The sequence below is a fragment of the Phyllobates terribilis genome, unplaced genomic scaffold (genome assembly GCF_046119375.1).
Source record: "Phyllobates terribilis strain yellow unplaced genomic scaffold, ASM4611937v1 Scaffold_1__5_contigs__length_1240528914, whole genome shotgun sequence".
NCBI lineage: Eukaryota > Metazoa > Chordata > Amphibia > Anura > Dendrobatidae > Phyllobates > Phyllobates terribilis.
Genome location: NW_027362761.1, coordinates 719,471,471 through 719,498,007, shown reverse-complemented (window position 1 = coordinate 719,498,007; position 26,537 = coordinate 719,471,471). Strand labels below are relative to the sequence as shown.

The window sequence follows — 26,537 nt, the reverse complement described above, 5'->3', positions numbered from 1 at the left end:
TTGTCATTTAGTGTAAAGGATTTATTTAAAAAAATAATAGTGTTTTCATGCACCGTCTCTTTAAGAAAGCCGGCCGGCAATTCAGCATCTGTACCCGACAATTTAGAATAGAAGGAATAGAGAATCACACATAGATTAGATAGATAGAAACATGTCAGTCACATATATATGAAGTACAGTGACAGTGTTGATTACTGTACTTGTCATTTAGTGTTAAAATAAAGGATTTATTTAAAAAAAAATTGGCGTGGGGTTCCCCTTAATTTTAGGCTCTAGCGGAGGTTAAGCAGACAGCTGGGGCAAATGTTTGAAGCCTGGGAAGGGGGTAATACCCACGGAGCTTCCCAGGCTACTAATATCAGCCCCCAGCTGAATACCTAGCCTTTACTAGCTATTAAAATGGGGGACCCCCCCAAAAAAATGACGTGGGGTCCCCCCTAATTTAATAGCTAGCACAGGCTAGGCAGACAGCTGGGGGCTGATATTAATAGCCCAGGAAGGGTGCCATGAATATTGGCCCCCTCCCAGGCTAGAAACACCAGCCGTCAGCCGCCCCAGAAATGGCGCATCCATAGGATGCGCCAATTCTGGCACTTAGCCTCGCTCTTCCACGCTGCCCTGGTGCGGTGGCAGGGGGTAATAGGGTTGGGGTTGATGTCAGCTTATAATGCCAGCTGACATCAAGCCCAGGTTAGTAATGGAGAGGCGTCTATAAGACACCCCCATTACTAACCCCATAGTCAAAGTTAAAAGAAAACACAAACACCCAGAGTAAAGTCCTTTAATTGAAATAAAGACACAATTCTTTATTGTTCTAAATTAAACCATACTTACCATCACGCCCATTCCAGCTGAAGCCAACGATCTCCTGCAATAAAAGAAAAATAATAAAGCAACCTCATCCTTACCTTTCGATGGTTCCCAGGACAGCTCCAGCTCTGCTACATCGAGATGACAGGCTGGACCGCAGCAGAAAGCTGCCATCCAGCCTGTCATCCCGCAGACACTGAGAAGCGCAGGCATGCTTGCGCTCCTCAGTGTCTCTCTGTGACGTCATCCAGATGAGCCGAGTTCATGTCCAATGAACTCAGCTCACCTCATGCACGTCACTGACAGCGTGGGAAAATTCTCCTGCACTCAGCGCTTCAGCGTGAGAATTCTCCCACGCTGTCAGTGACATACATGAGGTGAGGTCATGTCCAATGAACTCAGCTCACCTCATGCACGTCACTGACAGCGTGGGAAAATTCTCACGCTGAAGTGCTGAGTGCAGGAGAATTTTCCCACGCTGTCAGTGACGTACATGAAGTGAGCGGAGTTCATTGGACATGACCTCGGCTCATCTGGATGCCGTCACAGCCAGACACTGAGGAGTGGAAGTATGCCTGCGCTTCTCAGTGTCTGCGGGATGACAGGATGGATGGCAGCGTTCTGCTGCGGTCCAGCCTGTCATCTCGATGTAGCAGAGCTGAAGCTGTCGTGGGAGCCATGGAAAGGTAAGGATGAGGTTGCTTTATTATTTTACTTTTATTGCAGGAGATCGTTGGCTTCAGCTGGAATGGGCGTGGTGGTAAGTATGGTTTAATTTAGAACAATAAAGAATTGTGTGTTTATTTCAATTAAAGGACTTTTTTCTGGGTGTTGTGTTTTTTTAAATACTTTACTAGAAATTCATGGTGGTCATGTCTAATATTGGCGTGACCCCATGAATTTTGGGCTTAGGGCCAGCTGATAATGCCAAGCTGGCCTTAACCCCTTTATTACCCAGTGAGCCACCGCACCAGGGCCCTGGATGAGTTGGGTACAGCGCCAGAAGATGGCGCTTCTATGAACGCGCCATTTTCTGGGGCGGCTGCGGACTGCAATTTGCAGCGGGGGTGGCCCAGAAAGCTTGGGTCTCCCTGCGCTGCGGATTCCAGCCCCCAGCTGCCTAGTTGTATCTGGCTGGGCACAAAAATAGGGCGAAGCCCCACGCATTTTTTTTTTAAATTATTTCATGAAATTCATGGAATAATTAAGAAAAAAAGGGCTTCCCTATATTGTTGTGTCCAACCAGGTACAAATAGGCAGCTGGTGGTTGGGGGCAGCCCATTCCTGCCTGCTGTACCTGGCTGGACACAAATATAGTGCGAAGCCCCACGTCAATTTTTTTTTAATTATTTCATGAAATAATTTTTTTAAAAAAGGGCTTCCCTATATTGTTGTGTCCGGCCAGGTACAAATAGGCAGCTGGTGGTTGGGGGCAGCCTGTTCCTGCCTGCTGTACCTGGCTGGACACAAATATAGGGCGAAGCCCCACGTCAATTTTTTTTAAAATAAGTCCTTTATTTTAACACTAAATGACATTTGAGGAGTTAATAAAGATGCAGTCCCTAAATTATTATTTATTTTTTAATTAATTTTTCCCAAAACTTTTGACGTGGGCTTCGCCATATTTTTGTATGCCAGCCAGGTACAGCATCCAGCTTCTATGAACGCGCCATTTTCCGGGGTGGCTGCGCACTGCAATTTTCAGCGGGGGGAGGGGGGGGGGCAGAAAGCTTGGGCCTCCCTGCGCTGCAGATTCCATCCCCCAGCTGCCTAGTTGTACCTGGCTGGACACAAAAATAGGGAGAAGCTTCACGTATTTTTTTTTTTTAATTATTTCATGAAATTCATGAAATAATTAAGAAAAAAAGGGCTTCCCTATATTGTTGTGTCCAACCAGGTACAAATAGGCAGCTGGTGGTTGGGGGCAGCCCGTTCCTGCCTGCTGTACCTGGCTGGACACAAATATAGTGCGAAGCCCCACGTCAATTTTTTTTAAATCATTTCAGGAAATTCATGAAATAATTTAAAAAAATTGATGTGGGGCTTCGCCCTATATTTGTGTCCAGTCAGGTACAGCAGGCAGGAACGGGCTGCCCCCAACCACCAGCAGCCTATTTGTACCTAGCCGGACACAACAATATAGGGAAGCCCTTTTTTTCTGAATTATTCCATGAATTTCATGAATTTAAAAAAAAAAAAACGTGGAGCTTCGCCCTATTTTTGTGTCCAGCCAGGTACAACTAGGCAGCTGGGGGCTGGAATCTGCAGCGCAGGGAGGCCCAAGCTTTCTGGGCCCCACCCGCTGCAAATTGCAGTCCGCAGCCGCCCCGGAAAATGGCGCGTTCATAGAAGCGCCATCTTCTGGCGCTGTACCCAACTCATCCAGGGCCCTGATGCGGTGGCTCACTGGGTAATAAAGGGGTTAAGGCCAGCTTGGCATTATCAGCTGGCCCTAAGCCCGAAATTCATGGGGTCACGCCAATATTAGACATGACCACCATGAATTTCTAGTAAAGTATTTAAAAAAAACACAAACACCCAGAAAAAAGTCCTTTAATTGAAATAAACACACAATTCTTTATTGTTCTAAATTAAACCATACTTACCATCACGCCCATTCCAGCTGAAGCCAACGATCTCCTGCAATAAAAGAAAAATAATAAAGCAACCTCATCCTTACCTTTCCATGGCTCCCACGACGGCTCCAGCTCTGCTACATCGAGATGACAGGCTGGACCGCAGCAGAACGCTGCCATCCAGCCTGTCATCCCGCAGACACTGAGAAGCGCAGGCATACTTCCACTCCTCAGTGTCTGGCTGTGACGGCATCCAGATGAGCCGACAATGAACTCGGCTCACCTCATGTACGTCACTGACAGCGTGGGAGAATTCTCCTGCACTCAGCGCTTCAGCGTGAGAATTTTCCCACGCTGTCAGTGACGTGCATGAGGTGAGGTCATGTCCCATGAACTCGGCGCACCTCATGCACGTCACTGACAGCGTGGGAGAATTCTCACGCTGAAGCGCTGAGTGCAGGAGAATTTTCCCACGCTGTCAGTGACGTGCATGAGGTGAGCTGAGTTCATTGGACATGACCTCGGCTCATCTGGATGACGTCACAGAAAGACACTGAGGAGCGCAAGCATGCCTGCGCTTCTCAGTGTCCGCGGGATGACAGGCTGGATGGCAGCGTTCTGCTGCGGTCCAGCCTGTCATCTCGATGTAGCAGAGCTGAAGCTGTCCTGGGAACCATGGAAAGGTAAGGATGAGGTTGCTTTATTATTTTACTTTTATTGCAGGAGATCGTTGGCTTCAGCTGGAATGGGTGTGGCGGTAAGTATGGTTTAATTTAGAACAATAAAGAATTGTGTCTTTATTTCAATTAAAGGACTTTTTTCTGGGTGTTTGTGTTTTTTTTAAATACTTTACTAGAAATTCATGGCGGTCATGTCTAATATTGGCGTGACCCCATGAATTTCGGGCTTAGGGCCAGCTGATAATGCCAAGCTGGCCTTAACCCCTTTATTACCCAGTGAGCCACCGCACCAGGGCCCTGGATGAGTTGGGTACAGCGCCAGAAGATGGCGCTTCTATGAACGCGCCATTTTCCGGGGCGGCTGCGGACTGCAATTTGCAGCGGGTGGGACCCAGAAAGCTTGGGTCTCCCTGCGCTGCAGATTCCAGCCCCCAGCTGCCTAGTTGTACCTGGCTGGACACAAAAATAGGGCGAAGCGCCACACATTTTTTTTTTTAATTATTTCATGAAATTCATGGAATAATTAAGAAAAAAAGGGCTTCCCTATATTGTTGTGTCCGGCTAGGTACAAATAGGCAGCTGGTGGTTGGGGGCAGCCCGTTCCTGCCTGCTGTACCTGGCTGGACACAATTATAGGGCGAAGCCCCACATAATTTTTTTTTAATTATTTCATGAATTTCCTGAAATAATTAAAAAAAAATTGACGTGGGGCTTCACACTATATTTGTGTCCAGCCAGGTACAGCAGGCAGGAACGGGCTGCCCCCAACCACCAGCTGCCTATTTGTACCTAGCCGGACACAACAATATAGGGAAGCCCTTTTTTTCTTAATTATTCCATGAATTTCATGAAATAATTAAAAAAAAAAAAACGTGGAGCTTCTCCCTATTTTTGTGTCCAGCCAGGTACAACTAGGCAGCTGGGGGATGGAATCTGCAGCGCAGGGAGGCCCAAGCTTTTTGCCCTCCCCCCCCCCGCTGAAAATTGCAGTCCGCGGCCGCCCCGGAAAATGGCGCGTTCATAGAAGCTGGATGCTGTACCTGGCTGGCATACAAAAATATGGCGAAGCCCACGTCAAAAGTTTTGGGAAAAATTTATTAAAAAATAAATAATAATTTAGGGACTGCATCTTTATTAAGTCCTCAAATGTCATTTAGTGTTAAAATAAAGGATTTATTTAAAAAAAAAATGGCGTGGGATCCCCCATAATTTTAGTCTCTAGCGGAGGTTAAGCAGACGGCTGGGGCAGATGTTTGAAGCCTGGGAAGGGGGTAAAACCCACGGAGCTTCCCAGGCTACTAATATCAGCCCCCAGCTGAATACCTAGCCTTTACTAGCTATTAAAATGGGGGACCCCCCAAAAAAAAATGACGTGGGGTCCCCTCTATTTTAATAGCTAGCAAAGGCTAGGCAGACAGCTGGGGGCTGATATTAATAGCTCAGGAAGGGTGCCATGAATATTGGCCCCCTCCCAGGCTAGAAACACCAGCCGTCAGCCGCCCCAGAAATGGCGCATCCATAGGATGCGCCAATTCTGGCACTTAGCCTCGCTCTTCCACGCTGCCCTGGTGCGGTGGCAGGGGGTAATAGTGGTGGGGTTCATGTCAGCGCCAGCTGCCATGAAGCCCAGGTTAGTAATGATGGCCGTCTATATGACACCCCCATTACTAACCTACAAAGTGTTAAAAAGAAAAAACACACTACACCCAGAAAAAAATAATTTATTTGAAATAAAACACCATTTTATTTAATTCTTAGTTTACTAAAAAAAAAATAGTTACCTGTCCACGTTCCTGCGCTGATCTCCCATGCACAGCTGTCACATCTGGAGATGGTGACAGCTGTGCATGGCTGCTGTAAGCTCAGGCTGCCGGGAACACGTCCGCTCCCGGCAGCGGGAGCCACTGACTGAGGTTACCGGAGTGCATTCAGGCAGCGCAGCTCCGGAGACCTCCTTTACGGCAGTGCTGTACCGTGGGAATTTCTCACGATACAGCAGTGCCGTAAAGGAGCTAACCGGAGCAGCGCTGCCTGAACTCCGGTGAACCCTTACGGCCCCGTCATTCTAGCGGCGGCAGCGGTTCAGAGCGGTCACATTCTATGTGGCTGCTCTGAACTGGAGATCTTCGTGGGACACTCGTGGACTACTACGGAGGGGTAAGGATAAGGTTGTGGTTTATTATTTTATATTTTATTACAGGAGATCGATGGCTTCGGGGAATTAGGTGTCTTGGTGAGTATAGGTGTAGTTTTTTATTTTTTACTTTATTTTAGGTGGCGATCGGCGGGGACAGGTAATGTATGAACTAATTTCTTTTAGGTAACCACTGGCCACCAATGACGTGTATTTAACATTTATTGGGGACACAGTAGGGCAATTTATATAGCAGGATCAGGCTGATGGGAACTACTGCTCCCATCGAGCTGATCCTGCTGGCAGGAGTGGACGGGGGACAGGCATAGGCCGATGGGAGTAGTAGTGTCACATCGGCCTATGTCTGCCCGCACACACACCCGCACACACACCCCGCACACACACACACCCCGCACACACACACCCGCACACACACCCCGCACACACACACCCCGCGCACACACACCCCGCACACACACTAATCATGACGGGTCTGGGAGGTGAGGCTGACCTGTGCGGCCGTGGGAAAGTTGATGTGAGTTCATGCAGTCAAGCATGAACTCACATGAACCCTCTAAGGGCACCGCGGCTACTTCAAATGAACAGCTGATCGGCATCACCTGATACCTCAGCTGTTCATTTGAAATAACCGGCGGGAAAGCGCAGCACAGAACGGGAAAGCCGGCGGTGAAGTCTTTTCACTGCCGGCTTCCCCGCCCGGGTCCTTCGCTCCTTGGTGCTGCGCTCCCCGCCCGGTCCTAACTTACGATCGGGATGGGAGGTGGCGAGGGGAGCGGAGGATCGGGGTGGGAGGCTGCGGGGAAGCAGTATGGGGCTGCGTGATTGTTTAAAAGCCGGCGGCTTTATACCGCCCGCCGGCTTTTAAACAATCAGGAGAATTCTCCCACGCTGGGATGGCATTCTGATGACAAGCTGGATCGCAGCTGAGCGCTGCCATCCAGCTTGTCATCCTTCAGAGACACTGCAGAGCGCAGGCATTATGGGAACTTCCGATTCCGGTATTCGATATTATAAAAGTATCGGAATTAAGTATCGGAATTCCGATACAGTGAATATCGGCCGATACCCGATATTTCAGTATCGGAATGCTCAACACTAGCTGTGATCCATCATATGTCTGTGACACGTTCAGCTGTGATCTATGATATGTCTGTGACACGTTCAGCTGTGATCTATCATATGTCTGTGACACGTTCAGCTGTGATCTATCATGTGTCTGTGACACATTCAGCTGTGATCTATCATATGTCTGTGACGTGACACGTTCAGCTGTGATCTATCATATGCCTGTGACAGGTTCAGCTGTGATCTATCATACGTCTGTGACACGTTCAGCTGTGATCTATGATATGTCTTTGACACGTTCAGCTGTGATCTATCATACGTCTGTAACACGTTCAGCTGTGATCTATCATATGTCTGTGACGTGACACGTTCAGCTGTGATCTATCATATGTCTGTGACGTGACACTTTCAGCTGTGATCTATCATATGCCTGTGACACGTTCAGCTGTGATCTATCATATGTCTGATGTGACACGTTCAGCTGTGATCTATCTTATGTCTGTGACAAGTTCAGCTGTGATCTATCATACGTCTGTGACACGATCAGCTGTGATCTATCATATGTCTGTGATGTGACAAGTTCAGCTGTGATCTATCACGTCTGTGACACGTTCAGCTGTGATCTATCATATGTCTGTGATGTGACAAGTTCAGCTGTCATCTATCATATGTCTGATGTGACACGTTCAGCTGTGATCTATCACGTCTGTGACACGTTCAGCTGTGATCTATCATATGTTTGTGACACGTTCAGCTGTGATCTATCATATGTCTGTGACACGTTCAGCTGTGATCTATCATAAGTCTGTGACACGTTCAGCTGTGATCTATCATATGTCTGTGACACGTTCAGCTGTGATCTATCATATGTCTTTGACACGTTCAGCTGTGATCTATGATATGTCTGTGACGTGACACGTTCAGCTGTGATCTATCACGTCTGTGACACGTTCAGCTGTGATCTATCATACGTCTGTGACACGTTCAGCTGTGATCTATCATATGTCTGTGACATGTTCAGTTGTGATCTATCATATGTCTGTGACGTGACACGTTCAGCTGTGATCTATCATATGTCTGTGACACGTTCAGCTGTGATCTATCATATGTCTTTGACACGTTCAGCTGTGATCTATGATATGTCTGTGACGTGACACGTTCAGCTGTGATCTATCATACGTCTGTTACACGTTCAGCTGTGATCTATCATATGTCTGTGACACGTTCAGCTGTGATCCATCATATGTCTGTGACACGTTCAGCTGTGATCTATCATATGTCTGTGACGTGACACGTTCAGCTGTGATCTATCATACGTCTGTTACACGTTCAGCTGTGATCTATCATATGTCTGTGACACGTTCAGCTGTGATCCATCATATGTCTGTGACACGTTCAGCTGTGATCTATCATATGTCTGTGACGTGACACATTCAGCTGTGATCTATCATATGTCTGTGACACGTTCAGCTGTGATCTATGATATGTCTGTGATACGTTCAGCTGTGATCCATCATATGTCTGTGACACGTTCAGCTGTGATCTATCATATGTCTGTGAGGTGACACGTTCAGCTGTGATCTATCTTATGTCTGTGACAAGTTCAGCTGTGATCTATCATACGTCTGTGACACGATCAGCTGTGATCTATCATATGTCTGTGATGTGACAAGTTCAGCTGTGATCTATCACGTCTGTGACACGTTCAGCTGTGATCTATCATATGTCTGTGATGTGACAAGTTCAGCTGTCATCTATCATATGTCTGATGTGACACGTTCAGCTGTGATCTATCACGTCTGTGACACGTTCAGCTGTGATCTATCATATGTTTGTGACACGTTCAGCTGTGATCTATCATATGTCTGTGACACGTTCAGCTGTGATCTATCATAAGTCTGTGACACGTTCAGCTGTGATCTATCATATGTCTGTGACACGTTCAGCTGTGATCTATCATATGTCTTTGACACGTTCAGCTGTGATCTATGATATGTCTGTGACGTGACACGTTCAGCTGTGATCTATCACGTCTGTGACACGTTCAGCTGTGATCTATCATACGTCTGTGACACGTTCAGCTGTGATCTATCATATGTCTGTGACATGTTCAGTTGTGATCTATCATATGTCTGTGACGTGACACGTTCAGCTGTGATCTATCATATGTCTGTGACACGTTCAGCTGTGATCTATCATATGTCTTTGACACGTTCAGCTGTGATCTATGATATGTCTGTGACGTGACACGTTCAGCTGTGATCTATCATACGTCTGTGACACGTTCAGCTGTGATCCATCATATGTCTGTGACACGTTCAGCTGTGATCTATGATATGTCTGTGACACGTTCAGCTGTGATCTATCATATGTCTGTGACGTGACACGTTCAGCTGTGATCTATCATACGTCTGTTACACGTTCAGCTGTGATCTATCATATGTCTGTGACACGTTCAGCTGTGATCCATCATATGTCTGTGACACGTTCAGCTGTGATCTATCATATGTCTGTGACGTGACACATTCAGCTGTGATCTATCATATGTCTGTGACACGTTCAGCTGTGATCTATGATATGTCTGTGACACGTTCAGCTGTGATCTATCATATGTCTGTGACAAGTTCAGCTGTGATCTATCATATGTCTGTGACAGGTTCAGCTGTGATCTATCATATGTCTGTGATGTGACACTTTAAGCTGTGATCTATTATATGTCTGTGACACTTTCAGCTGTGATCTATCATGTCTGATGTGACACGTTCAGCTGTGATCTATCATACATCTGTGACGTGACACATTCAGCTGTGATCTATTACATGTCTGTGACACGTTCACCTGTGATCTATCATACGTCTGTGATGTGACACATTCAGCTGTGATCTATTACATGTCTGTGACACGTTCAGCTGTGATCTATCATACGTCTGTGACGTGACACTTTCAGCTGTGATCTATCACGTCTGTGACACGTTCAGCTGTGATCTATCATACGTCTGTGACCGGTTCAGCTGTGATCTATCATTCGTCTGTGACACGTTCAGCTGTGATCTATCATATGTCTGTGATGTGACACGCTCAGCTGTGATCTATCATATGTCTGTGACACGTTCAGCTGTGATTTATCATATGTCTGTGACGTGACACATTCAGCTGTGATCTTTCATATGTCTGACACATTTAGCTGTGATGTATCATACGTCTGTGACGTTACACATTCAGCTGTGATCTATCATACGTCTGTGACACGTTCAGCTGTGATCTATCATATGTCTATGACACGTTCAGCTGTGATCTATCATATGTCTGTGACATGTTCAGCGGTGAACTATCATGTCTGTGACGTGACACGTTCAGCTGTGATCTATCATATGTCTGTGACATGTTCAGCGGTGATCTATCATGTCTGTGATGTGACACGTTCAGCTGTGATCTATCATATGTCTGTGACACGTTCAGCTGTGATCTATCATATGTCTTTGACACGTTCAGCTGTGATCTATGATATGTCTGTGACGTGACACGTTCAGCTGTGATCTATCATACGTCTGTGACACGTTCAGCTGTGATCTATGATATGTCTGTGACGTGACACGTTCAGCTGTGATCCATCATATGTCTGTGACACGTTCAGCTGTGATCTATGATATGTCTGTGACACGTTCAGCTGTGATCTATCATATGTCTGTGACGTGACACGTTCAGCTGTGATCTATCATACGTCTGTTACACGTTCAGCTGTGATCTATCATATGTCTGTGACACGTTCAGCTGTGATCCATCATATGTCTGTGACACGTTCAGCTGTGATCTATCATATGTCTGTGACGTGACACATTCAGCTGTGATCTATCATATGTCTGTGACACGTTCAGCTGTGATCTATGATATGTCTGTGACACGTTCAGCTGTGATCCATCATATGTCTGTGACACGTTCAGCTGTGATCTATCATATGTCTGTGAGGTGACACGTTCAGCTGTGATCTATCATACGTCTGTTACACGTTCAGCTGTGATCTATCATATGTCTGTGACACGTTCAGCTGTAATCTATCATATGTCTGTGACGTGACACGTTCAGCTGTGATCTATCATACGTTTGTTACACGTTCAGCTGTGATCTATCATATGTCTGTGACACGTTCAGCTGTGATCTATCATATGTCTGTGACACGTTCAGCTGTGATCCATCATATGTCTGTGACACGTTCAGCTGTGATCTATCATATGTCTGTGACACGTTCAGCTGTGATCTATCATATGTCTGTGACACGTTCAGCTGTGATCTATCATGTGTCTGTGACACGTTCAGCTGTGATCTATCATATGTCTGTGACACATTCAGCTGTGATCTATCATATGTCTGTGACGTGACACGTTCAGCTGTGATCTATCATATGTCTGTGACACGTTCAGCTGTGATCTATCATACGTCTGTGACACGTTCAGCTGTGATCTATGATATGTCTTTGACACGTTCAGCTGTGATCTATCATACGTCTGTAACACGTTCAGCTGTGATCTATCATAAGTGAGAGACACGTTCAGCTGTGATCTATCATATGTCTGTGACACATTCAGCTGTGATCTATCATATGGCTGTGACACGTTCAGCTGTGATCTATCATATGTCTGTGACACATTCAGCTGTGATCTATCATATGTCTGTGACGTGACACGTTCAGCTGTGATCTATCATATGTCTGTGACACGTTCAGCTGTGATCTATCATACGTCTGTGACACGTTCAGCTGTGATCTATGATATGTCTTTGACACGTTCAGCTGTGATCTATCATACGTCTGTAACACGTTCAGCTGTGATCTATCATAAGTGAGAGACACGTTCAGCTGTGATCTATCATATGTCTGTGACACGTTCAGCTGTGATCTATCATATGGCTGTGACACGTTCAGCTGTGATCTATCATATGTCTGTGACACGTTCAGCTGTGATCTATCATATGTCTGTGACACGTTCAGCTGTGATCTATCTATCATATGTCTGTGACACGTTCAGCTGTGATCTATCATATGTCTGTGACGTGTCACGTTCAGCTGTGATCTATCATATGTCTGTGACACGTTCAGCTGTGATCTATCATATGTCTGTGACACGTTCAGCTGTGATCTATCATATGTCTGTGACACGTTCAGCTGTGATCTATCATATGTCTGTGACACGTTCAGCTGTGATCTATCATATGTCTGTGACGTGACACGTTCAGCTGTGATCTATCATATGTCTGTGACGTGACACGTTCAGCTGTGATCTATCATATGCCTGTGACACGTTCAGCTGTGATCTATCATATGTCTGATGTGACACGTTCAGCTGTGATCTATCATATGTCTGTGACACGTTCAGCTGTGATCTATCATATGTCTGTGATGTGACAAGTTCAGCTGTGATCTATCATATGTCTGTGATGTGACACTTTCAGCTGTGATCTATCATATGTCTGATGTGACACGTTCAGCTGTGATCTATCTTATGCCTGATGTGACACGTTCAGCTGTGATCTATCTTATGTGTGTGACACGTTCAGCTGTGATCTATCAAATGTCTATGACACGTTCAGCTGTGATCTATCATATGTCTGTGATGTGACAAGTTCAGCTGTGATCTATCATATGTCTGATGTGACACGTTCAGCAGTGATCTATCACATCTGTGACACGTTCAGCTGTGATCTATCATATGTTTGTGACACGTTCAGCTGTGATCTATCATATGTCTGTGACACGTTCAGCTGTGATCTATCATATGTCTGTGACACGTTCAGCTGTGATCTATCATATGTCTGGGACACGTTCAGCTGTGATCTATCATATGTCTGTGACACGTTCAGCTGTGATCTATCATGTCTGTGATGTGACAAGTTCAGCTGTGATCTATCATGTCTGTGATGTGACACGATCAGCTGTGATCTATCATGTCTGTGATGTGACAAGTTCAGCTGTGATCTATCATGTCTGTGATGTGACACGATCAGCTGTGATCTATCATGACCGTGATGTGACAAGTTCAGCTGTGATCTATCATGTCTGTGATGTGACACGATCAGCTGTGATCTATCATGTCTGTGATGTGACAAGTTCAGCTGTGATCTATCATGTCTGTGATGTGACAAGTTCAGCTGTGATCTATTATATGTCTGTGACACGTTCAGCTGTGATCTATCATATGTCTGTGACGTGACACGTTCAGCTGTGATCTATCATATGTCTGTGACACGATCGGCTGTGATCTATCATATGTCTGTGACACGTTCAGCTGTGATCTATCATATGTCTGTGACACGTTCAGCTGTGATCTATCATATGTCTGTGACAGGTTCAGCTGTGATCTATCATATGTCTGTGACGTGTCACGTTCAGCTGTGATCTATCATGTCTGTGACACGTTCAGCTGTGATCTAGCATATGTCTGTGACGTGACACGTTCAGCTGTGATCTATCACGTCTGTGACACGTTCAGCTGTGATCTATCATATGTCTGTGACACGTTCAGCTGTGATCTATCATATGTCTGTGACACGTTCAGCTGTGATCCATCATATGTCTGTGACACGTTCAGCTGTGATCTATTATATGTCTGTGACACGTTCAGCTGTGATCTATCATATGTCTGTGACGTGACACGTTCAGCTGTGATCTATCATATGTCTGTGACACGTTCAGCTTTGATCTATCATATGTCTGTGACACGTTCAGCTGTGATCTATCATATGTCTGTGACACGTTCAGCTGTGATCTATCATATGTCTGTGACACGTTCAGCTGTGATCTATCATATGTCTGTGACGTGACACGTTCAGCTGTGATCTATCATGTCTGTGACACGTTCAGCTGTGATCTATCATATGTCTGTGACGTGACACGTTCAGCTGTGATCTATCATATGTCTGTGACACGTTCAGCTGTGATCTATCATATGTCTGTGACACGTTCAGCTGTGATCTATCATATGTCTGTGACGTGTCACGTTCAGCTGTGATCTAGCATATGTCTGTGACACGTTCAGCTGTGATCTATCATATGTCTGTGACACGTTCAGCTGTGATCTATCATATGTCTTTGACGTGTCACATTCAGCTGTGATCTATCATATGTCTGTGACAAGTTCAGCTGTGATCTATCATATGTCTGTGACACGTTCAGCTGTGATCTATCATATGTCTGTGACACGTTCAGCTGTGATCTATCATATGTCTGTGACACGTTCAGCTGTGATCTATCATATGTCTGTGACACGTTCAGCTGTGATCTATCATATGTCTGTGACACGTTCAGCTGTGATCTATCTTATGTCTGTGACACGTTCAGCTGTGATCTATCATATGTCTGTGACACGTTCAGCTGTGATCTATCTATCATATGTCTGTGACACGTTCAGCTGTGATCTATCATATGTCTGTGACACGTTCAGCTGTGATCTATCATATGTCTGTGACACGTTCAGCTGTGATCTATCATATGTCTGTGACACGTTCAGCTGTGATCTATCATATGTCTGTGACACGTTCAGCTGTGATCTATCATATGTCTGTGACGTGACACGTTCAGCTGTGATCTATCATATGTCTGTGACGTGACACGTTCAGCTGTGATCTATCATATGCCTGTGACACGTTCAGCTGTGATCTATCATATGTCTGATGTGACACGTTCAGCTGTGATCTATCATATGTCTGTGACACGTTCAGCTGTGATCTATCATATGTCTGTGATGTGACAAGTTCAGCTGTGATCTATCATATGTCTGTGATGTGACACTTTCAGCTGTGATCTATCATATGTCTGTGATGTGACACTTTCAGCTGTGATCTATCATATGTCTGATGTGACACGTTCAGCTGTGATCTATCTTATGCCTGATGTGACACGTTCAGCTGTGATCTATCTTATGTCTGTGACATGTTCAGCTGTGATCTATCAAATGTCTATGACACGTTCAGCTGTGATCTATCATATGTCTGTGATGTGACAAGTTCAGCTGTGATCTATCATATGTCTGATGTGACACGTTCAGCAGTGATCTATCACATCTGTGACACGTTCAGCTGTGATCTATCATATGTTTGTGACACGTTCAGCTGTGATCTATCATATGTCTGTGACACGTTCAGCTGTGATCTATCATATGTCTGTGACACGTTCAGCTGTGATCTATCATATGTCTGTGACACGTTCAGCTGTGATCTATCATATGTCTGTGACACGTTCAGCTGTGATCTATCATGTCTGTGATGTGACAAGTTCAGCTGTGATCTATCATGTCTGTGATGTGACACGATCAGCTGTGATCTATCATGTCTGTGATGTGACAAGTTCAGCTGTGATCTATCATGTCTGTGATGTGACACGATCAGCTGTGATCTATCATGACCGTGATGTGACAAGTTCAGCTGTGATCTATCATGTCTGTGATGTGACACGATCAGCTGTGATCTATCATGTCTGTGATGTGACAAGTTCAGCTGTGATCTATCATGTCTGTGATGTGACAAGTTCAGCTGTGATCTATTATATGTCTGTGACACGTTCAGCTGTGATCTATCATATGTCTGTGACGTGACACGTTCAGCTGTGATCTATCATATGTCTGTGACACGTTCGGCTGTGATCTATCATATGTCTGTGACACGTTCAGCTGTGATCTATCATATGTCTGTGACACGTTCAGCTGTGATCTATCATATGTCTGTGACAGGTTCAGCTGTGATCTATCATATGTCTGTGACACGTTCAGCTGTGATCTATCATATGTCTGTGACGTGTCACGTTCAGCTGTGATCTATCATGTCTGTGACACGTTCAGCTGTGATCTAGCATATGTCTGTGACGTGACACGTTCAGCTGTGATCTATCACGTCTGTGACACGTTCAGCTGTGATCTATCATATGTCTGTGACACGTTCAGCTGTGATCTATCATATGTCTGTGACACGTTCAGCTGTGATCCATCATATGTCTGTGACACGTTCAGCTGTGATCTATTATATGTCTGTGACACGTTCAGCTGTGATCTATCATATGTCTGTGACGTGACACGTTCAGCTGTGATCTATCATATGTCTGTGACACGTTCAGCTTTGATCTATCATATGTCTGTGACACGTTCAGCTGTGATCTATCATATGTCTGTGACACGTTCAGCTGTGATCTATCATATGTCTGTGACACGTTCAGCTGTGATCTATCATATGTCTGTGACGTGACACGTTCAGCTGTGATCTATCATGTCTGTGACACGTTCAGCTGTGATCTATCATATGTCTGTGACGTGACACGTTCAGCTGTGATCTATCATATGTCTGTGACACGTTCAGCTGTGATCTATCATATGTCTGTGACACGTTCAGCTGTGATCTATCATATGTCTGTGACGTGTCACGTTCAGCTGTGATCTAGCATATGTCTGTGACACGTTCAGCTGTGATCTATCATATGTCTGTGACACGTTCAGCTGTGATCTATCATATGTCTTTGACGTGTCACATTCAGCTGTGATCTATCATATGTCTGTGACAAGTTCAGCTGTGATCTATCATATGTCTGTGACACGTTCAGCTGTGATCTATCATATGTCTGTGACACGTTCAGCTGTGATCTATCATATGTCTGTGACACGTTCAGCTGTGATCTATCATATGTCTGTGACACGTTCAGCTGTGATCTATCATATGTCTGTGACACGTTCAGCTGTGATCTATCTTATGTCTGTGACACGTTCAGCTGTGATCTATCTTATGTCTGTGACACGTTCAGCTGTGATCTATCATATGTCTGTGATGTGACAAGATCAGCCCTGATCTATCATATGTCTGTGATGTGACACTTTCAGCTGTGATCTATCATATGTCTGTGACACGTTCAGCTGTGATCTATCATATGTCTGTGACAAGTTCAGCTGTGATCTATCATGTCTGTGATGTGACACGTTCAGCTGTGATCTATCATGTCTGTGACAAGTTCAGCTGTGATCTATCATATGTCTGTGACACGTTCAGCTGTGATCTATCATATGTCTGTGACGTGTCACGTTCAGCTGTGATCTATCATATGTCTGTGACGTGACACGTTCAGCTGTGATCTATCATATGTCTGTGACGTGACACGTTCAGCTGTGATCTATCATATGTCTGTGACGTGACACGTTCAGCTGTGATCTATCATATGTCTGTGACGTGACACATTCAGCTGTGATCTATCATATGTCTGTGACAAGTTCAGCTGTGATCTATCATATGTCTGTGACACGTTCAGCTGTGATCTATCATATGTCTGTGACACGTTCAGCTGTGATCTATCATATGTCTGTGACAGGTTCAGCTGTGATCTATCATATGTCTGTGACGTGTCACGTTCAGCTGTGATCTATCATGTCTGTGACACGTTCAGCTGTGATCTATCATATGTCTGTGACGTGACACGTTCAGCTGTGATCTATCACGTCTGTGACACGTTCAGCTGTGATCTATCATATGTCTGTGACACGTTCAGCTGTGATCTATCATATGTCTGTGACACGTTCAGCTGTGATCCATCATATGTCTGTGACACGTTCAGCTGTGATCTATTATATGTCTGTGACACGTTCAGCTGTGATCTATCATATGTCTGTGACGTGACACGTTCAGCTGTGATCTATCATATGTCTGTGACACGTTCAGCTTTGATCTATCATATGTCTGTGACACGTTCAGCTGTGATCTATCATATGTCTGTGACACGTTCAGCTGTGATCTATCATGTCTGTGACACGTTCAGCTGTGATCTATCATATGTCTGTGACGTGACACGTTCAGCTGTGATCTATCATATGTCTGTGACACGTTCAGCTGTGATCTATCATATGTCTGTGACACGTTCAGCTGTGATCTATCATATGTCTTTGACGTGTCACATTCAGCTGTGATCTATCATATGTCTGTGACAAGTTCAGCTGTGATCTATCATATGTCTGTGACACGTTCAGCTGTGATCTATCATATGTCTGTGACACGTTCAGCTGTGATCTATCATATGTCTGTGACACGTTCAGCTGTGATCTATCATATGTCTGTGACACGTTCAGCTGTGATCTATCATATGTCTGTGACACGTTCAGCTGTGATCTATCTTATGTCTGTGACACGTTCAGCTGTGATCTATCTTATGTCTGTGACACGTTCAGCTGTGATCTATCATATGTCTGTGATGTGACAAGATCAGCCCTGATCTATCATATGTCTGTGATGTGACACTTTCAGCTGTGATCTATCATATGTCTGTGACACGTTCAGCTGTGATCTATCATATGTCTGTGACAAGTTCAGCTGTGATCTATCATGTCTGTGATGTGACACGTTCAGCTGTGATCTATCATATGTCTGTGATGTGACACGTTCAGCTGTGATCTATCATGTCTGTGACAAGTTCAGCTGTGATCTATCATATGTCTGTGACACGTTCAGCTGTGATCTATCATATGTCTGTGACGTGTCACGTTCAGCTGTGATCTATCATATGTCTGTGACGTGACACGTTCAGCTGTGATCTATCATATGTCTGTGACGTGACACGTTCAGCTGTGATCTATCATATGTCTGTGACGTGACACGTTCAGCTGTGATCTATCATATGTCTGTGACACGTTCAACTGTGATCTATCAAATGTCTGTGACGTGACACATTCAGCTGTGATCTATCATATGTCTGTGACACGTTCAACTGTGATCTATCAAATGTCTGTGACGTGACACTTTCAGCTGTGATCTATCATATGTCTGTGACAAGTTCAGCTGTGATCTATCATATGTCTGTGACACGTTCAGCTGTGATCTATCATATGTCTGTGACGTGTCACGTTCAGCTGTGATCTATCATATGTCTGTGACGTGACACGTTCAGCTGTGATCTATCATATGTCTGTGACGTGACACGTTCAGCTGTGATCTATCATATGTCTGTGACACATTCAGCTGTGATCTGTCATATGTCTGTGACGTGACACGTTCAGCTGTGATCTATCATATGTCTGTGACACGTTCAGCTGTGATCTGTCATATGTCTGTGACGTGACACGTTCAGCTGTGATCTATCATATGTCTGTGACGTGACACGTTCAGCTGTGATCTATCATATGTCTGTGACACGTTCAGCTGTGATCTGTCATATGTCTGTGACGTGACACGTTCAGCTGTGATCTATCATATGTCTGTGACGTGACACGTTCAGCTGTGATCTATCATATGTCTGTGACGTGACACGTTCAGCTGTGATCTATCATATGTCTGTGACACGTTCAGCTGTGATCTGTCATATGTCTGTGATGTGACACGTTCAGCTGTGATCTATCATGTCTGTGATGTGACACGTTCAGCTGTGATCTATCATATGTCTGATGTGACACGTTCAGCTGTGATCTATCATATGTCTGATGTGACACGTTCAGCTGTGATCTATCATGTCTGTGATGTGACACGTTCAGCTGTGATCTATCATATGTCTGTGACACGTTCAGCTGTGATCTATCATATGTCTGTGACGTGTCACGTTCAGCTGTGATCTATCATATGTCTGTGACGTGACACGTTCAGCTGTGATCTATCATATGTCTGTGACGTGACACGTTCAGCTGTGATCTATCATATGTCTGTGACACGTTCAGCTGTGATCTGTCATATGTCTGTGACGTGACACGTTCAGCTGTGATCTATCATATGTCTGTGACGTGACACGTTCAGCTGTGATCTATCATATGTCTGTGACGTGACACGTTCAGCTGTGATCTGTCATATGTCTGTGACGTGACACGTTCAGCTGTGATCTATCATATGTCTGTGACGTGACACGTTCAGCTGTGATCTATCATATGTCTGTGACGTGACACGTTCAGCTGTGATCTATCATATGTCTGTGACACGTTCAGCTGTGATCTGTCATATGTCTGTGATGTGACACGTTCAGCTGTGATCTATCATGTCTGTGATGTGACACGTTCAGCTGTGATCTATCATATGTCTGATGTGACACGTTCAGCTGTGATCTATCATATGTCTGTGACACGTTCAGCTGTGATCTGTCATATGTCTGTGATGTGACACGTTCAGCTGTGATCTGTCATATGTCTGTGATGTGACACGTTCAGCTGTGATCTATCATATGTCTGATGTGACACGTTCAGCTGTGATCTATCATATGTCTGTGATGTAACACGTTCAGCTGTGATCTATCATATGTCTGATGTGACACGTTCAGCTGTGATCTATCATGTCTGTGATGTGACACGTTCAGCTGTGATCTATCATATGTCTGATGTGACAGGTTCAGCTGTGATCTATCATATGTCTGTGACACGTTCAGCTGTGATCTATCATGTCTGTGATGTGACACGTTCAGCTGTGATCTATCATATGTCTGTGACACGTTCAGCTGTGATCTATCATATGTCTGTGATGTGACTCGTTCAGCTGTGATCTATCATGTCTGTGACGTGACACGTTCAGCTGTGATCTATCATATGTCTGTGATGTGACGTTTTATAGCTTTGAGGTATAGCAAATCTGTGACACGTTTTCAATGTAATAAAATCTGATCTCATCTCATGGAAGTTAAAAAATGACGCCTGCATCATAGTAAATAAAACAGACACAGTATGACAGTAAATAGCACTGCAATAGTGAAAGAACACACAAAAGCAAAAAATGTAATACTATTCACAAAGTGGTTAAATATGTATGTGATCAGGGGAAACACTAAGTCAGGATATGAATGTCAGTGAATGGCGCTTCTAATGAAATGAATCTGCAGGCCGCTGAGCATAGTAGTTGTAGATGGTGTGGCACTCCCAGGACATGTGCTCTCTACCATTGTCCTGCTCGGCGTTCATTTACTGGGCTTCTCACTTCCAGTATGAACATTTGCTGACTGTACAGAATATGTGTGTGAAGAAATCCATGTAGATGAAGGTGTATACCTTTATGTAAGATACTTGCAGTAGTGTGTCATCTCTCTTCAGTATAGCATACACTGTAACACTTTCCTCCCCATTCATTGTCGCAGTCAGTAAGCGAATGACAAGTAGTTGTTCTCTTAGTGCTAGGGTCTCCCCAGTCCCCCTTCGCCCATGTGGTACGTGCCAACATCAGTGGGTAGCCCTCCCCCGTTTCTGCGTCTCTCTATTAATATCGTGCTCCTGCAGACGCTGAGCTCAGCACTTCTCACTCCCGAGCAGCAAGATCTTCACATCTGTCCTCCCTGCAGAGGAGCAGAACATCCCCCCGCACTGCGCACTCAGCACACCCCCATACAGAGCAAACCTCTCCCCTCATGCACAGCACTTCCATAGATAGATAATATTTAGCTATTAAAATATACTATATGTTTTATGATTGGATTTTATTTTTTTGAGAAGCAAATAGTTAAAAATAATAGTATATTCTGCCATTAACTGTGCAGCAAACACCAACTATACACTCATTCTTATTCTTTTTCATGCTTGTCACACTTAAATGTTTCAGATCACAAAACAAATTTAAATATTAGACCAAGATAACACAAGTAAACACAGAATGTAGTTTTTAAATGAAGGTCTTTATTATTAAGGGAAAAAGAAATCTAAACCTACAGCACCCTGTGTGAAAAAGTGATTGCTTCCCCCCGCCACCACCTTAAAACATAGATTATCAGTGGTTTATCACATCTTTGGGAAGCTGAGTTCAATTTCCCTAACCACACACAGGCTGATTACTGGCACACCTGTTCTCAATCAAGAAATCACTTAAGTAGAACCTGCCTGACAAAGTAAAGTAGACCTAGAGATCCTCAAAAGCTAAACATCATGCTGTGATCCAAAGAAATTCAGGAACAAATGAGAAACAAAGTAACTGACATCAATAAGTCTGGAAAAGGTTATAAAGCCATTTCTAAAGCTTTGGGATTTCAGTGAACCACAGTGAGAGCCATTATCCACAAATGTCGAAAACATGGAACAGTGGTGAACCTTCCCAGGAGTGGTTGGCCGACCAAAATTACCCCAAGAGTGCAGCGACGACCAAGAGGTCACAAAAGACCCCACAACATCCAAAGAACTGCAGGCCTCACTTGCCTCAGTTAAGGTCAGTGTTCATGACTCCACCATAAGAAAGAGACTGGGCAAAAATGGCATGCATGGTAGAGTTCCAAGACAAAAACCACTGCTGAGCAAAAAGAACATAAAGGCTCATCTCAGTTTTGCCAGAAAACACCTTGATGATCGTCAAGACTCTGTGGAATGACGAGACAAAAATTGAACTTTTTGGAAGGTGTATCCCATTACATCTGGCGTAGAAGTAACACAGCATTTCAGAAAAGGTACATCATACCAACAGTAAAATATGGTGGTGGAAGTATGATGGTCTGGGGCTGTTTTGCTGTTTCAGGACCTGTGTTAAATGGAACCATGAATTCTGCTGTCTCCAAAAAAATTCTGAAGGAGAATATGTGGCATGACCACAAGCTGAAGCGTTCTTGGGTTATGCAGCAGGAAAGTGATCCAAAACACAACAGCAAGTCCACCTCTGAATGGCTTAAGAAAAACAAAATCAATACATTGGAGTGGCCTTGTCAAAGTTCTGACCTTAATCCGATAGAGATGCTGTGGCATGACCTTAAAAAGGCGGTTCATGATCGGAAACCCTCCAATGTGGCTGAATTGCAACAATTTTGCAAAGATGAGTGGGCCAAAATTCCTCCAGAGCGTGTAGAAGACTCATTGGCAGTTATTGCAAATGCTTGACTGCAGTTGTTGCTGCTGAGAGTGACCCAACTAGTTATTAGGTTTAGGGGGCGATTGCTTTTTCACACAGGGTCCTTTAGGTTTGGATTTCTTTTTCCCTTAATAATAAAGACCTTCATTTAAAAACTGCATTTTGTGTTTACTTGTGTTATCTTTGTCTAATATTTAAATTTGTTTTATGATCTGAAACATTTGCGTTTGACAAACATGCAAAAGAATAAGAAATCAGGAGGGGGGAAAACACTTTTTCACACCACGGTGTGTATATATATATATATATATATATATATATATATATATATATATATATATATACACACAGTGGTGGCCAAAAGTATTGGCACCCCTGCAATTCTGTCAGATAATACTCAGTTTCTTCCTGAAAATGATTGCAATCACAAATTCTTTGGTATTATTATCTTCATTTAATTTGTCTTCAATGAAAAAACACAAAAAGAATTGTCCTAAAGCCAAATTGGATACAATTCCACAGCAAACCTAAAAAAGGGGGTGGACAAAAGTATTGGCACTGTTTGAAAAATCATGTGATGCTTCTCTAATTCGTGTAATTAACAGCACCTGTAACTTACCTGTGGCACCTAACAGGTGTTGTCAATAACTAAATCACACTTGCAGCCAGTTAACATGGATTAAAGTTGACTCAACCTCTGTCCTGTGTCCTTGTGTGTACCACATTGAGCATGGGGAAAAGAAAGAAGACCAAAGAACTGTCTGAGGACTTGAGTAACCAAATTGTGAGGAAGCATGATCAATCTCAAGGCTACAAGTCCATCTCCAAAGACCTGAATGTTCCTGTGTCTTCCGTGCGCAGTGTCATCAAGAAGTTTAAAGCCCATAGCACTGTGGCTAACCTCCCTACATGTGGACGGAAAAGAAAAATTGACGAGAGTTTTCAACGCAAGATTGTGCGGATGGTGGATAAAGAACCTCGACTAACATCCAAACAAGTTCAAGCTGCCCTGCAGTCCGAGGGTACAACAGTGTCAACCCGTACTATCCGTCGGCGTCTGAATGAAAAGGGACTGTATGGTAGGATACCCAGGAAGACCCCACTTCTTACCCCGAGACATAAAAAAGCCAGGCTGGAGTTTGCCAAAACTTACCTGAGAAAGCCTAAAACGTTTTGGAAGAATGTTCTCTGGTCAGATGAGACAAAAGTAGAGCTTTTTGGGAAAAAGCATCAACATAGAGCGTACAGGAAAAAAAAAGAGGCATTCAAAGAAAAGAACACAGTCCCCACAGTCAAACATGGCGGAGGTTCCCTGATGTTTTGGGGTTGCTTTGCTGCCTCTGGCACTGGACTGCTTGACCGTGTGCATGGCATTATGAAGTCTGAAGACTACCAACAAATTTTGCAGCATAATGTCATGGGTCTTCCAGCAGGACAATGACCCAAAACACACTTCAAAAGCACTATAAAATGGTTTGAGAGAAAGCACTGGAGACTTCTAAGGTGGCCAGCAATGAGTCCAGACCTGAATCCTATAGAACAGAGGTCCCCAACCGCCGGTCCGCGGACCAGGACCGGGCCGTTGGGGTTTTTCAGCCGGTCCGCGGCGCCGCTGACCAGGGCCGGCGTCAGCACCCGGGCAAATGCCGGGGCTCTGAGCAGGCAGAGGGGCCCACTAGCGGTCGTGCACCCCGCTGGGCTATGGGCGGAGGAGAGCGGTGTCAGCGCCCGCCCTTCTCCGCCGCTTGCTCAGGGCCCCGGCAGCCCGATACTTACCTCTCCCCGTGCCTCCGCAGATCAGCTGTCTTCCTGCTCTGCGCTCCCTGTGACGTCTCAGGTCAGAGGGCGCGGTGACGTCTTTACACCGCGCCCTCCCCTGAGCCGTCACAGGGAGCGCTGAGCGGGAAGAAACGACAACGCTGGAGTTCGGAGCCGAGCAGCGAGCGGCGCGCAGCAGGTAGCAGGTGAGGAGAAGGGAGGTGAGTATTTGATTTTTTTTTTTTTTTTTTATGTATGGAGGCATGGGGCAGTATAAAGAGGGGAGGGGGGGCATCCTGCTTGGGGCATTATAAAGAGGAGGGGTGACAGCCTGCATGGGGCATTATAAAGAGGGGGGGATTCCTGCTTGGGGCATTATAATGAGGAGGGGTGACAGCCTGCATGGGGCATTATAAAGAGGGGGGGATTCCTGCTTGGGGCATTATAATGAGGAGGGGTGACAGCCTGCATGGGGCATTATAAGGTGGGGACCAGCCTGCATGGGGCATTATAAAGAGGGGGGGATTCCTGCTTGGGGCATTATAATGAGGAGGGGTGACAGCCTGCATGGGGCATTATAAGGTGGGGACCAGCCTGCATGGGGCATTATAAGGTGGGGAACAGCCTGCACGGGGCATTATAAAGAGAGGGGGGGACATCCTGCATGGGGCAGTATAAAGAGGAGGGGTGACAGCCTGCATGGGGCAGTATAAAGAGGAGGGGTGACAGCCTGCATGGGGCAGTATAAAGAGGAGGGGTGACAGCCTGCATGGAGCATTATAAAGAGGAGGGGTGACAGCCTGCATGGGGCATTATAAAGAGGGGGGGTGACAGCCTGCATGGGGCAGTATAAAGAGGAGGGGTGACAGCCTGCATGGGGCAGTATAAAGAGGAGGGGTGACAGCCTGCATGGGGCAGTATAAAGAGGAGGGGTGACAGCCTGCATGGGGCATTATAAAGAGGGAGGGCAGCCTGTATGGGGCATTATGTGGGGGGTAACAGCCTGCATGGAGCATTAAAAGGGGGGGGCCTGTATGGGGCATTATGTGGGGGGGAACAGCCTGCATGGAGCATTATAAGGGGGGGGGGGCAGCCTGTATGGGGCATTATGTGGGGGTAACAGCCTGCATGGAGCATTAAAAGGGAGGGGCCTGTATGGGGCATTATGTGGGGGGTAACAGCCTGCATGGAGCATTATAAGGGGGGGACAGCCTGTATGGGGCATTATGTGGGGGGTAACAGCCTGCATGCAGCATTATATGGGGACCGGTATCCTGTATGGAGCGTTATATGGGGGCCAGTATCCTGTATGGAGCGTTATATGGGGGCCAGTATTCTGTATGGAGCCTTATATGGGGGCCAGTATTCCGTATGGGGTCTTATATGGGGGCCAGTATTCCGTATGGGGCCTTATATGGGGGCCAGTATTCCGTATCGGGTCTTATATGGGGGCAAGTATTCCATATGGGGCCTTATATGGGGGCAAGTATTCCGTATGGGGCCTTATATGGGGGCAAGTATTCCGTATGGGGCCTTATATGGGGGCCAGTATTCCGTATGAAGCGTTATATGGGGGGCCAGTATTCCGTATGGGCGTTATATGGGGACCAGTATTCCGTATGGAGCCTTATATGGGGGCCACTATTCTGTGTGGAGCGATTCACCGGTTTCTGAGCTATTGTAGAATTTACAATAGATATCACTCATGAAGTGAAATCTTTGCATTGTACTATATATATATATATTTCTCCGCCG

General features: G+C 45.2%; 1 protein-coding gene across 9 annotated transcripts in view; it reads right to left on the bottom strand.

Moving 5' to 3' along the window:
- The window catches only part of NFIC (nuclear factor I C), a 220,121-nt gene that overhangs the window by 120,252 nt on the left and 73,332 nt on the right, over positions 1-26,537 (bottom strand). The window lies entirely within an intron of this gene.